Consider the following 12,897-nt stretch of genomic DNA (forward strand, 5'->3'; position numbering starts at 1 on the left):
AGTCCCCAATTAGAGGTGTCCAGGGTTTTTTAGCCGCTTAGGCCAGGATTTTATTCCTTTAGGCCCTCCTATCCACTGATGCTTAAAGCCTTGGATCCTTTTTATTACCCTTGCCTTTTAGTTTTAAGGGCTATTGGCTTTTTGCTCTTGCCTTTTGGTTTAAAGAGCTTTTGGCTTTTTCTGCTTGCTTTTTCTTTTTCTTGCTCTCCTTTTTTTTCGCATTTTTTTTCTGCAGGCTTTGTTCTTCACTGCTTTTTCTTGCTTCAAGAATCATTTTTATGATTTTTCAGATTATCAAATAACATTTCTCCTTTTTCACCATTCTTTTAAGAGCCAACAATTTTAACATTCATAAACAACAAATTCAAAACACATATGCACTGTTCAAGCATTCATTCAGAAAACAAAAAGTATTGCCGCCACATCAAAATAATTAAACTATTTTAAAATTCGAAATTCATGTACTTCTTTTTCTTTTTCAGAAAACATTTTTCATTTAAGAAAGGTGATGGATTCATAGGACATTCATAACTTTAAGACATAGACACTTAAATACTAATGATCATGTAATAAGACACAAACATAAACATAAAGCATAGTAAATGAGAAATAGAGAAAAATAAATAGATAAAGAGATTAAGGAACGGGTCCACCTTAGTGAGGTTGGTGTCTTCCTCTTCTTGAAGAACCAATGGTGCTCTTGAGCTCCTCTATGTCTCTTCCTTGCCTTTGTTGCTTCATCCCTAGTGATTTTGGTGCTCCTATCCTTAGTTGCTCCCAATAGTTGTGTGGAGGAAAATGTATCCCTTGAGGCATCTCAGGGATTTCTTGGTGAGGGAATTCCTCATGCTCTTGTTGAGGTCCATGAGTGGACTCTCTTGTTGTGTAGTAAAATGCTTTACTACTGAGCTATGGACCATTGAGATGAATCTTTCCATCTCTCATGACTCGGAGGTGGAAGCTTTTGTCTTTCCTTTCCTCTTTCTAGAGGTTTCTCTGGCCTTAGGTGCCATAAATGGTTATGGAAAAACAAAAAGCAATGCTTTTACCACACCAAACTTAGAAGGTTATGGGTTGTATGATGGTTTTGGAGGAGTAATGGAGGTGATTGGTGAAGGGTATTTGGAGAAGAGTGTTATGAAAAGGTGGGAAGAGTAGAGAAGAAGAGGTGGAGTAGGTGGGGATCCTGTGGGGTCCACAGATCCAGTGGGGTCAAGGACTTAACATCCGTACTCCAATTAGGCGTGTAAAATGCCCTTAGCATGCATTTCTGGCATTAAACGCCAGCTTGCTGCTTGTTTTTTGGCGTTAAACGCCCAAATGTAGCCTGTTTCTGGCGTTTAACGCCAGGTTGATGCTTGTTTCTGGCGTTAAACGCCAACTTGGTGCTTGTTTCTGGCGTTAAACGCCAGAGTGCTCCTCCTCCAGGATGTGCTATTTGTTCTGCTATTTTTTATTCTGTTTTTAATTTTTTAGTAGTTTTTGTGACTTCACATGATCATCAACCCAAAGAAAACATAAAATAGCAATGGAAAATAAATAGATATAATTAAATAACATTGGGTTGCCTCCCATGAAGTGCTTCTTTAATGTCTTTAGCTGGACCTTGCTGAGCTTTTAATCTAGCCTCAGGCTTCAGCATTCTTGCTCAACATTGCCTTCAAGATAATGCTTGATTCTCTGTCCATTAACAATGAACTTCTTATTAGAATCAATGTCTTGAAGCTCCACATAGCCATATGGTGACACACTTGTAATCACATATGGTCCCCTCCACCGGGATTTCAGTTTCCCGGGGAATAGCCTGAGCCTAGAGTTAAACAGCAGAACCTTCTGTCCTGGTTCAAAGACTCTAGATGACAGCTTTCTGTCATGCCACCTTTTTTCTTTCTCTTTGTAAAGCTTGGCATTTTCGAAAGCAGTGAGTCTGAATTCCTCTAGCTCATTCAGCTGGAGCAATCTTTTTTCTCCAGCTAATTTGGTATCAAAGTTTAGGAATCTGGTAGCCCAGTAGGCTTTGTGCTCCAGTTCCACGGGCAGATGACAGGCCTTACCATACACAAGCTGGTATGGAGAGGTCCCTATAGGAGTCTTGAATGCTGTTCTGTAAGCCCACAGAGCATCATCCAAGCTTCTTACCCAATCCTTTCTACGGGTACTTACAGTCCGTTCCAGGATTCTTTTTAGTTCTCTGTTAGAGACTTTAGCTTGCCCATTTGTCTATGGATAATATGGAGTTGCCACCTTGTGGCTAATTTCATACCGGACCATGGCAGAGTAAAGCTGTTTGTTGCAGAAGTGGGTACCCCCATCACTGATTAGTACTCTAGGGACACCAAACCTACTGAAGATATGTTTTTGGAGGAACTTCAGCACTGTCTTAGTATCATTAGTGGGTGTGGCAATGGCCTCTACCCATTTGGATACATAGTCCATTGCAACTAGAATATAAGTGTTTGAGTATGATGGTGGGAAAGGCCCCATGAAGTCAATACCCCATACATCAAACAACTCAATCTCCAAGATCTCTTGTTGAGGCATGGCATAACCATGAGACAGATTACCAGCTCTCTTGCAACTGTCACAGTTACGTACAAACTCTCGGGAGTCTCTATAAAGGGTAGGCCAGTAGAAGCCACATTGGAGGACCTTGGTGGCTGTTCGCTCACCTCCGAAGTGGCCTCCATATTGTGACCCATGGCAATGCCATAAGATCTTCTGTGCTTCTTCTCTAGGCACACACCTTCGGATTTTTCCGTCTGCACATCTCTTAAAGAGATAGGTTTCATCCCATAAGTAGTACTTTGCATCAGTAATTAATTTTTTCTTTTGTTGCCTGCTATACTCCTTGGGTATGAACCTTGCAGCTTTATAGTTTGCAATGTCTGCAAACCATGGTGTTTCCTGAATGGCGAACAAATGCTCATCCGGAAAGGTTTCAGAGATCTCATTAGAAGGAAAGGACGCCCCTTCTACTGGCTCTATCCGGGACAGATGATCAGCCACTTGGTTTTCTATCCCTTTTCTGTCTCTTATTTCTATATCAAACTCTTGCAGAAGCAACACCCATCTTATGAGCCTGGGTTTTGAGTCCTGCTTTGTAAGTAGATATTTAAGAGAAGTATGGTCAGTATACACAATCACTTTTGATCCTACTAAGTATGATCTAAACTTGTCAATGGCATAAACCACTGCAAGCAATTCTTTTTCTGTGGTTGTGTAATTTTTCTGGGCATCATTTAAAACACGACTAGCATAATAAATGACATGCAGAAGCTTGTCATGTCTCTGCCTCAATACTGCACCAATGGCATGATCACTAGCATCACACATTAATTCAAATGGTAATGTCCAGTCCGGTACAGAAATAACTGGTGTTGTGACCAGCTTAGCTTTCAGAGTTTCAAACACCTGCAGACACTCTGTGTTAAACACAAATGGCGTGTCAGCAGCTAGCAGATTACTCAGAGGTTTTGCGATTTTTGAAAAATCCTTTATAAACCTCCTATAGAATCCTGCATGCCCTAGAAAGCTTCTGATTGCCTTAACATTGGCAGGTGGTGGTAATTTTTCCATTACTTCCACTTTAGCTTGATCCACCTCTATTCCCTTGTTTGAAATTGTATGCCCAAGGACAATCCCTTCAGTCACCATAAAGTGACATTTTTCCTAGTTTAAAACCAGGTTAGTCTCTTGGCATCTTTTCAGAACTAGTGTCAGGTGATCAAGACAGGAGTTGAATGAGTCTCCATATACTGAGAAGTCATCCATGAAGACTTCTAGAAATTTTTCCACCATATTAGAGAAAATAAAGAGCATGCATCTCTGAAAGGTTGCAGGTGCATTACACAAACCAAATGGCATCCTTCTGTAGGCAAATACTCTAGATGGACATGTGAATGTTGTTTTCTCTTTATCTTGGGGATTTACTACAATTTGGTTGTAGCCTAAATAGCCATCCAAAAAGCAGTAATAATCATGACCTGCTAGTCTTTCTAGCATCTAGTCTATGAATGGTAAAGGAAAATGATCCTTTCTGGTGGCTGTATTGAGCCTTCTATACTCAATACACATGCGCAACCCTGTAACTGTTCTTGTAGGAACTAGTTCATTTTTTTCATTATGAACCACTGTCATGCCTCCCTTTTCGGGGACAACTTGGACAGGGCTCACCCAGGGGCTATCAGAAATAGGATAAATAATCCCAGCCTCCAGTAACTTGGTGACCTCTTTCTGCACCACTTCCTTCACGGCTGGATTTAGGCACCTCTGTGGTTGAACCACTAGCTTAGCATCATCCTCCAATAGGATCTTGTGCATGCATCTAGCTGGGCTTATGCCCTTAAGGTCACTTATAGACCACCCAAGAGCTGTCTTGTGTGTCCTTAGCACTTGGAGCAGTGCTTCCTCTTCCTGTGGATTTAAAGCAGAGCTTATCATCACTGGAAAAGTGTCACCTTCTCCCAGAAATGCATATTTCAGGGATGGTGGTAATGGTTTGAGCTCGGGTTTAGGAGGTTTTTTCTCTTCCTGAGGAAGTTTCAGAGGCTCTTTCAATAACTCTGAATCCTCCAGATCAGGCTGAACATCTTTAAAGATGTCTTCCATCTCTGATTCGAAACTCTCAGCCATGCTGATCTCCTCTACCAAAGAGTCAATAAGATCAACTTTCATACAGTCTTTTGGTGTGTCTGGATGCTGCATGGCTTTGACAGCATTCAACTTAAACTCATCCTCATTGACTCTCAGGGTTAGTTCCCCCTTTTGGACGTTGATGAGCGGATAATTTATACGCTTTGTGGCATTGTTTTTAGTATGTTTTTAGTAGAATCTAGTTACTTTTAGGGATGTTTTTATTAGTTTTTATGTTAAATTCACATTTCTGGACTTTACTATGAGTTTGTGTGTTTTTCTATGATTTCAGGTATTTTCTGACTGAAATTGAGGGACTTGAGCAAAAATCAGATTCAGAGGTTGAAGAAGGACTGCTGATGCTGTTGGATTCTGATCTTCCTGCACTCAAAGTGGATTTTCTGGCGCTCCAGAACTCAAAATGGCGCGCTTCCAATTGTGTTGGAAAGTAGACATTCAGGGCTTTCCAGCAATGTATAATACTCCATACTTTGGCCGAGTTTAGACGACATAAAAGGGCATTGAACGCCAGTTCTACGCTGCTGTCTGGAGTTAAACGCCAGAAACAAGAAACAAGCCAGAGTTGAACGCCAGAAATACGTTACAAACTGGCGTTCAACTCCAAGATTGACCTCTACACGTGTAAAATTTAAGCTCAGCTCAAGCACACACCAAGTGGGCCCTGGAAGTGGATTTATGCATCAATTACTTACTTCTGTAAACCCTAGTAACTAGTTTAGTATAAATAGGACTTTTTACTATTGTGTTGGACATCCTGGATTGTATTTTTGATCCTGTGATCACATTTTGGGGGCTGGCCATTCGGCCATGCCTAGACCTTTCACTTATGTATTTTCAACGGTAGAGTTTCTACACTCCATAGATTAAGGTGTGGAGCTCTGCTGTTCCTCAAAGATTAATGCAAAGTACTACTGTTTTTCTATTCAATTCAACTTATTCCGCTTCTAAGATATTCATTCGCACTTCAACCTGAATGTGATGAACGTGACAATCATCATCATTCCTTATGAACGCGTGCCTGACAACCACTTCCGTTCTACCTTAGATTGAATGAGTATCTCTTAGATATCTTAATTAGGATCTTCGTGGTGTAAGCTAGATTGATGGCAGCATTCATGAGAATCCGAAAAGTCTAAACCTTGTCTGTGGTATTCCGAGTAGGATTCAGGGATTGAATGACTGTGACGAGCTTCAAACTCGCGAGTGCTGGGCGTAGTGACAGACACAAAAGGAGGGTGAATCCTATTCCAGCATGATCGAGAACCTCAGATGATTAGCCGTGTTGTGACAGAGAATTTGGACCATTTTCACAAGAGGATGGGATGTAGCCATTGACAACGGTGATGCCCTTGCATAAAGCCAGCCATGGAAAGGAGTAAGACTGATTGGATGAAGACAGCAGGAAAGCAGAAGTTTAGAGGAACGAACGCATCTCCATACACTTATCTGAAATTCTCACCAATGATATACATAAGTATTTCTATCCTTAGATTATTATTAATTTTCGAAAACTCCATAACTATTTTATATCCGACTGACTGAGATTTACAAGGTGACCATAGCTTGCTTCATACCAACAATCTCCGTGGGATCGACCCTTACTCACGTAAGGTTTATTACTTGGACGACCCAGTGCACTTGCTGGTTAGTTGTATCGAAGTTGTGATAAAAAGTTGAGATTACAATTAAGCGTACCATGTTGATGGCGCCATTGACGATCACAATTTTGTGCACCAAGTTTTTGGCGCCATTGCCGGGGATTGTTCGAGTTTTTGGCAAGCTTTTGGTCCGGTAACATCAGTGCCAAATTTTGATCCGGCAACAACACCAAGTTTTTGGCGCCATTGCCGGGGATTGTTTGAGTTTTCGGCAAGCTTTTGGTCCGGTAACATCAGTGCCAAATTTTGATCCGGTAACAACACAAAGTTTTTGGCGCCGTTGCCGGGGATTATTCGAGTTTGGACAACTGACGGTTCATCTTGTTGCTCAGATTAGGTAATTTTCTTTTTGTTTTATTTTCAAAAATTTTTCAAAAATCTTTCAAAAATTTCTCCTTTGTTTTCGAAAAAAATTTTAAAATAAAAATGTTTTCAAAAATATATTTCTCTTCAGAATTTTTAAGAATGAATTCTAGTGTTTCATGAAGCATGTTGAAGCCTGGCTGGCTGTAGAGCCATGTTCTTTTGAACTGAGGTTTTGGCTTAAAATTGAATGAATTACACTCATATTCATGCTAAAGCTTGGCTCGCTATTAAGCCATGCCTGACCCTTTGATTGGAGCTTTAGACTAAAGAGCATAAGATTCCTGAAATTCATATTAAAAATTTTGGAATCCTTATTTTTCTTTTTTCAAAATGATTTTCGAAAAGATTAAAAGAAAATACAAAAAAAATCATAAAATCAAAAATCAAAAAAATATTTTGTATTTCTTATTTGAGTCTTGAGTCAAGTTGAAAGTTTGGTGTCAATTGCATATTCATCTTGCATTTTTCGAAAAATTCATGCATTCATGGTGTTCTTCATGATCTTCAAGTTGTTCTTGGTAAGTCTTCTTGTTTGATCTTGATGTTTTCTTGTTTTGCATCTTTTCTTGTTTTTCATATGCATTTTTGCATTCATAGTGTCTGAACATGAAAGATTTCTAAGTTTGGTGTCTTGCATGTTTTCTTTGCATATAAAAATTTTCAAAAATAAGTCTTGATGTTCATCATGACATTCAAAGTGTTCTTGGTGTTCATCTTGACATTCATAGCATTCTTGCATGCATTCATTGTTTTGATCTAAAATTTCCATGCATTGAGCATTTTTAGTGTTTTTCTCTCTAAAAATAAAAATTCAAAAATAAAAAAAATATCTTTCCCTTTTTCTCTCTTAAAATTTCAAAAATTAGATTTGACTTTTTCAAAAATTTTTAAAAATCTAGTTGTTTCTATGAGTCAAATCAAATTTTCAATTTAAAAATCTTATCTTTTTCAAAATCTTTTTCAAAAATCAAATCTTTTTCATTTTTTTTTTCTTTTTTTATTTTTTTATTTTTGAAAATTATAAAAATATTTTTCAAAAATCTTTTTCTTACTTTTATCTCATATTTCGAAAATAACATCATCAATTAATGTTTTGATTCAAAAATTTCAAGTTTGTTACTTACTTGTTAAGAAAGATTCAAACTTTAAGTTTTAGAATCATATCTTGTGATTTCTTGTGAATCAAGTCATTAATTGTGATTTTAAAAATCAAATATTTTTCAAAACCAATTTCAATCATATCTTTTCAAAAATATCTTCTTATCTTATCTTTTTCAAAATTTGATTTTCAAAATATCTTTTCTAACTTCTTATCTTCTTATCTTTTCAAAATTGATTTTCAAATTTGTTTCAACTAACTAACTAACTCTTTGTTTGTTTCTTATCTTTTTCAAAACTACCTAACTAACTCTCTCTCTCTAATTTTCGAAAATATCTTCCCCCTTTTTCAAAATTTCTTTTTAATTAACTAATTATTTTAATTTTTGATTTTTTTATTTTCGAAAATTACTAACCTTTTTCAAAAATTATTTTCGAAAATCACTAACTCTTTTTCAAAAATTATTTTCAAAATTTTCCCTCTCTCATCTTATTCTATTTATTTATTCATCTACTAACATCTCCTCACCTCACATCTCTGCTCTCCTCACCCTTGTGTTTCTTTCGTTACATTACATTCTTTGTCCCCTTCCTTTCTTCCACTCACACAGGGACTTCTATACTGTGGTATAAAGGATCCCTATTATTATTATTATTATTATTATTTTTCTGTGCCCTCTTCTTTTTCATATGAGCAGGAGTAAGGACAAGAACATTCTTGTTGAAGTAGATCCAAAACCTGAAAGGACTCTGAAGAGGAAACTAAGAGAAGCTAAATTACAACAATCCAGCAAGCACCTCTCAGAAATTTTCGAACAGGAAGAGGAGATGGCAGCCGAAAATAATAATAATGCAAGGAGGATGCTTGGTGACTTTACTGCACCTAATTCCAATTTACATGGAAGAAGCATCTCCATTCCTGCCATTGGAGCAAACAATTTTGAGCTTAAACCTCAATTAGTTTCTCTAATGCAGCAGAACTGCAAGTTTCATGGACTTCCATCTGAAGATCCTTTTCAGTTCTTAACTGAATTCTTGCAGATATGTGATACTGTTAAGACTAATGGAGTAGATCCTGAAGTCTGTACAGGCTCATGCTTTTCCCTTTTGCTGTAAGAGACAGAGCTAGAGTATGGTTGGACTCTCAACCTAAGGATAGCCTGAACTCTTGGGATAAGCTGGTCAAGGCTTTCCTAGCCAAGTTCTTTCCTCCTCAAAAGCTGAGTAAGCTTAGAGTGGATGTTCAGACCTTCAGACAGAAAGAAGGTGAATCCCTCTATGAAGCTTGGGAGAGATGCAAAGGACTGACCAAAAAGTGTCCTTCTGACATGCTTTCAGAATGGACCATCCTGGATATTTTCTATGATGGTCTATCTGAATTGGCTAAAATGTCATTGGATACTTCTGCAGATGGATCCATTCACCTAAAGAAAACGCCTGCAGAAGCTCAAGAACTCATTGACATGGTTGCTAATAACCAGTTCATGTACACTTCTGAGAGGAATCCTATGAGTAATGGGATGCCTATGAAGAAGGGAGTTCTTGAGATTGATACTCTGAATGCCATATTGGCTCAGAACAAAATATTGACTCAGCAAGTCAATATGATTTCTCAGAGTCTAAATGGAATGCAAGCTGCATCCAACAGTACTCAAGAGGCATCGTCTGAAGAAGAAGCTTATGATCCTGAGAACCCTGCAATAGCAGAGGTGAATTACTTAGGTGAACCTTATGGAAACACCTATAATCTATCATGGAGAAATCATCCAAATCTCTCATGGAAGGATCAACAAAAGCCTCAACAAGGCTTTAATAATGGTGGAAGATACAGGTTTAGCAATAGCAAGCCTTTTCCATCATCCACTCAGCAACAGACAGAGAACTCTGAACAAAATACCTCTAAATTAGCAAACTTAGTCTCTGATCTATCTAAGGCCACTGTAAGTTTCATGAATAAAACAAGGTCATCCATTAGAAATTTGGAGGCACAAGTGGGCCAGCTGAGTAAAAGGATCACTGAAATCCCTCCTAGTACTCTCCCAAACAATACAGAAGAAAATCCAAAAGGAGAGTGCAAGGCCATTGAATTGATCACCATGGCCGAACCTGTAAGGGAGGGAGAGGACATGAATCCCAGTGAGGAAGACCTCCTGGGACGTCCAGTGATCAATAAGGAGCTTCCCTTTGAGGAACCAAAGGAATCTGAGACTCAACTAGAGACCATAGAGATTCCATTAAACCTCCTTATGCCATTCATGAGCTCTGATGAGTATTCCTCTTCTGAAGAGAATGAGGATGTCACTAAGGAGCAAGTCACCAAGTACCTTGGTGCAATCATGAAGCTGAATGCCAAATTATTCGGCATTGAAACTTGGGAAGATGAACCTCCCTTGTTCACCAATGAACTAAGTGATCTGGATCAACTGACATTGCCTCAGAAGAAACAGGATCCTAGAAAGTTCTTAATACCTTGTACCATAGGCACCATGATCTTTAAGGCTCTGTGTGACCTTGGTTCAGGAATAAACCTCATGCCCCTCTCTGTAATAGAGAATCTGGGAATCTTTGGGGTGCAAGCCACTAAAATCTCATTAGAGATGGTAGACAATTCAAGAAAACAGGCTTATGGACAAGTAGAGGACGTGTTAGTAAAGGTTGAAGGCCTTTACATCCCTACTGATTTCATAGTCCTAGATACTGGGAAGGATGAGGATGAATTCATCATCCTTGGAAGACCCCTCCTAGCCACAGCAAGAACTGTGATTGATGTGGACAGAGGAGAATTGATCCTTCAAATAAATAAGGACAACCTTGTGTTTACAACTCAAGGATCTCTCTCTGTATTCATGGAGAGGAAGCATAAAGAGCTTCTCTCAAAGCAGAGTCAAACAAAGCCCCCACAGTCAAACTCTAAGTTTGGTGTTGGGAGGCCACAACCAAACTCTAAGTTTGGTGTCAAACCCCCTTATCCAAACTCTAAGTTTGGTGTTGGGAGGTCTCAACAAAGCTCTGCACATCTGTGAGGCTCTATGAGAGCCCACTGTCAAGCTATTGACATTAAAGAAGCGGTTGTTGGGTGGCAACCCAATGTTTATTTATCTAATTTTCATTGTTTTTCATGTTTTATTAGGTTCATGATCATGTGGAGTCACAAAATAAATATAAAAATTGAAAACGGAATCAAAAATAGCAGAAGAAAAATCACACCCTGGAGAAAGACCTTACTGGCATTTAAACGCCAGTAAGAAGCATGTTTTGGGCGTTCAACGCCAGAACAGAGCATGGTTCTGGCGCTGAACGCCAGAAATGGGCAGCATCTGGGCGTTTGAACGCCAAAAATGCACCCTGGAGAAGAGCTGGCGCTGAACGCCCAGAACAAGCATTGTTCTGGCGTTCAACGCCAGAAATAGGCTACAAATGGGCGTTCAATGCCCAGAACAAGCACCAATCTGGCGCTGAACGCCCAGAGTTGTGTGCAAAGGCATTTTGCATGCCTAATTGGGTGCAAGGTTGTAAATCTTTGAACACCTCAGGATCTGTGGACCCCACAGGATCACCTCAGGATCTGTGGACCCCACAGGATCACCTCAGGATCTGTGGACCCCACAGGATCCCCACCTACCTCCACTCACTTCTTCTCACCCCTCTTTCACACAATCCCATAAACACTCTTCCCCAAAACCCTTCACCAATCACTTCAATCTCTCTTCCCCATCACCTCTTCACCACTCACATCCATCCACTCTTCCCCATAAACCTACCTCATAAACTCCACCTACCTTCAAAATTCAAAATCAATTTCCCACCCAAACCCACCCTAAATGGCTGAACTTACCCCCCTCCCTTCCCTATATATAACCATCCATTCTTCCTCATTTTCACACAACACAACCCTCCTTTCTCTTCTTGGCCGAAACACACCTCCCCCCTCCTCTCCATATTTTCTTCTTCTTCTTCATCTATTCTTTCTTCTCTTGCTCGAGGGTGAGCAAAATTCTAAGTTTGGTGTGGTAAAAGCATAAGCTTTTTGTTTTCCCATTACCTTTGATGGCACCCAAGATCGGAGAATCCTCTAGAAAAGAGAAAGGGAAGACAAAAACTTCTACCTCCGAGTCATGGGAGATGGAAAGGTTCATCTCCAAAGCCCATCAAGACCACTTCTATGATGTTGTGGCCAAGAAGAAGGTGATCCATGAGGTCCCTTTCAAACTCAAGAAAAATGAGTATCTGGAGATCCGACATGAAATCCAAAGAAGAGGTTGGGAAGTTCTAACAAACCCCATCCAACAAGTCGGCATCCTAATGGTTCAAGAGTTCTGTGCCAATGCATGGATCACTAGGAACCATGATCAAAGTAAGAACCCGAATCCAAAGAATTATGTTACAATGGTTCGGGGAAAATACTTAGATTTTAGTCCGAAAAATGTGAAGTTGGCGTTTAACTTGCCTATGATGCAAGGAGAAGAGCGCCCCTACACTAGAAGGGTCAACTTTAATCAAAGGTTGGACCAAGTCCTCATGGACATATGTGTGGAAGGAGCTCAATGGAAGATTGACTCCAAAGGCAAGCCGGTTCAACTAAGAAGACTGGACCTTAAGCCTGTGGCTAGAGGATGGTTGGAGTTCATCCAACGCTCCATCATCCCCACTAGCAACCGATCTGAAGTTACTGTGGATCGGGCCATCATGATTCATAGCATCATGATTGGAGAGGAAGTAGAAGTTCATGAAGTCATCTCCCTTGAACTCTACAAAATAGCCGAAAAGCCCTCCCCTGGGGCAAGGCTAGCTTTTCCTCATCTTATTTGCCATCTATGTTACTCAGCTGGAGCTTTCATAGAAGGAGACATTCACATTGAGGAAGAAAAACCCATCACTAAGAAGAAGATGGAGCAAGCAAGAGAGCCCATTCATGGAGCTCAAGAGGCGCAGGAAGCTCATCACCATGAGATCCCGGAGATGCCTCAAATGCATTTTCCTCCACAAAACTATTGGGAGCAGATCAACACCTCCCTAGGAGAATTAAGTTCCAACATGGGACAATTAAGGGTGGAACATCAAGAGCACTCCATCATCCTTCATGAAATTAGAGAAGATCAAAAAGCAACGAGGGAGGAGCAAC

At 39.7% G+C, this 12,897-nt stretch overlaps 1 non-coding gene across 1 annotated transcript; it reads right to left on the reverse strand.

Annotated features, from left to right (window-relative positions):
• Positions 1-9,001: 9,001 nt before the first annotated feature.
• LOC148577723 (small nucleolar RNA R71) lies at positions 9,002-9,109 on the reverse strand. Its single transcript, XR_015904643.1, has one exon. It is a non-coding gene; the product is annotated as a small nucleolar RNA R71 (small nucleolar RNA).
• Positions 9,110-12,897: the final 3,788 nt, after the last annotated feature.

The sequence above is a fragment of the Arachis ipaensis genome, chromosome B1 (assembly GCF_059453495.1).
Source record: "Arachis ipaensis isolate K30076 ecotype BB chromosome B1, ASM5945349v1, whole genome shotgun sequence".
Taxonomy (NCBI): Eukaryota; Viridiplantae; Streptophyta; class Magnoliopsida; order Fabales; family Fabaceae; genus Arachis; species Arachis ipaensis.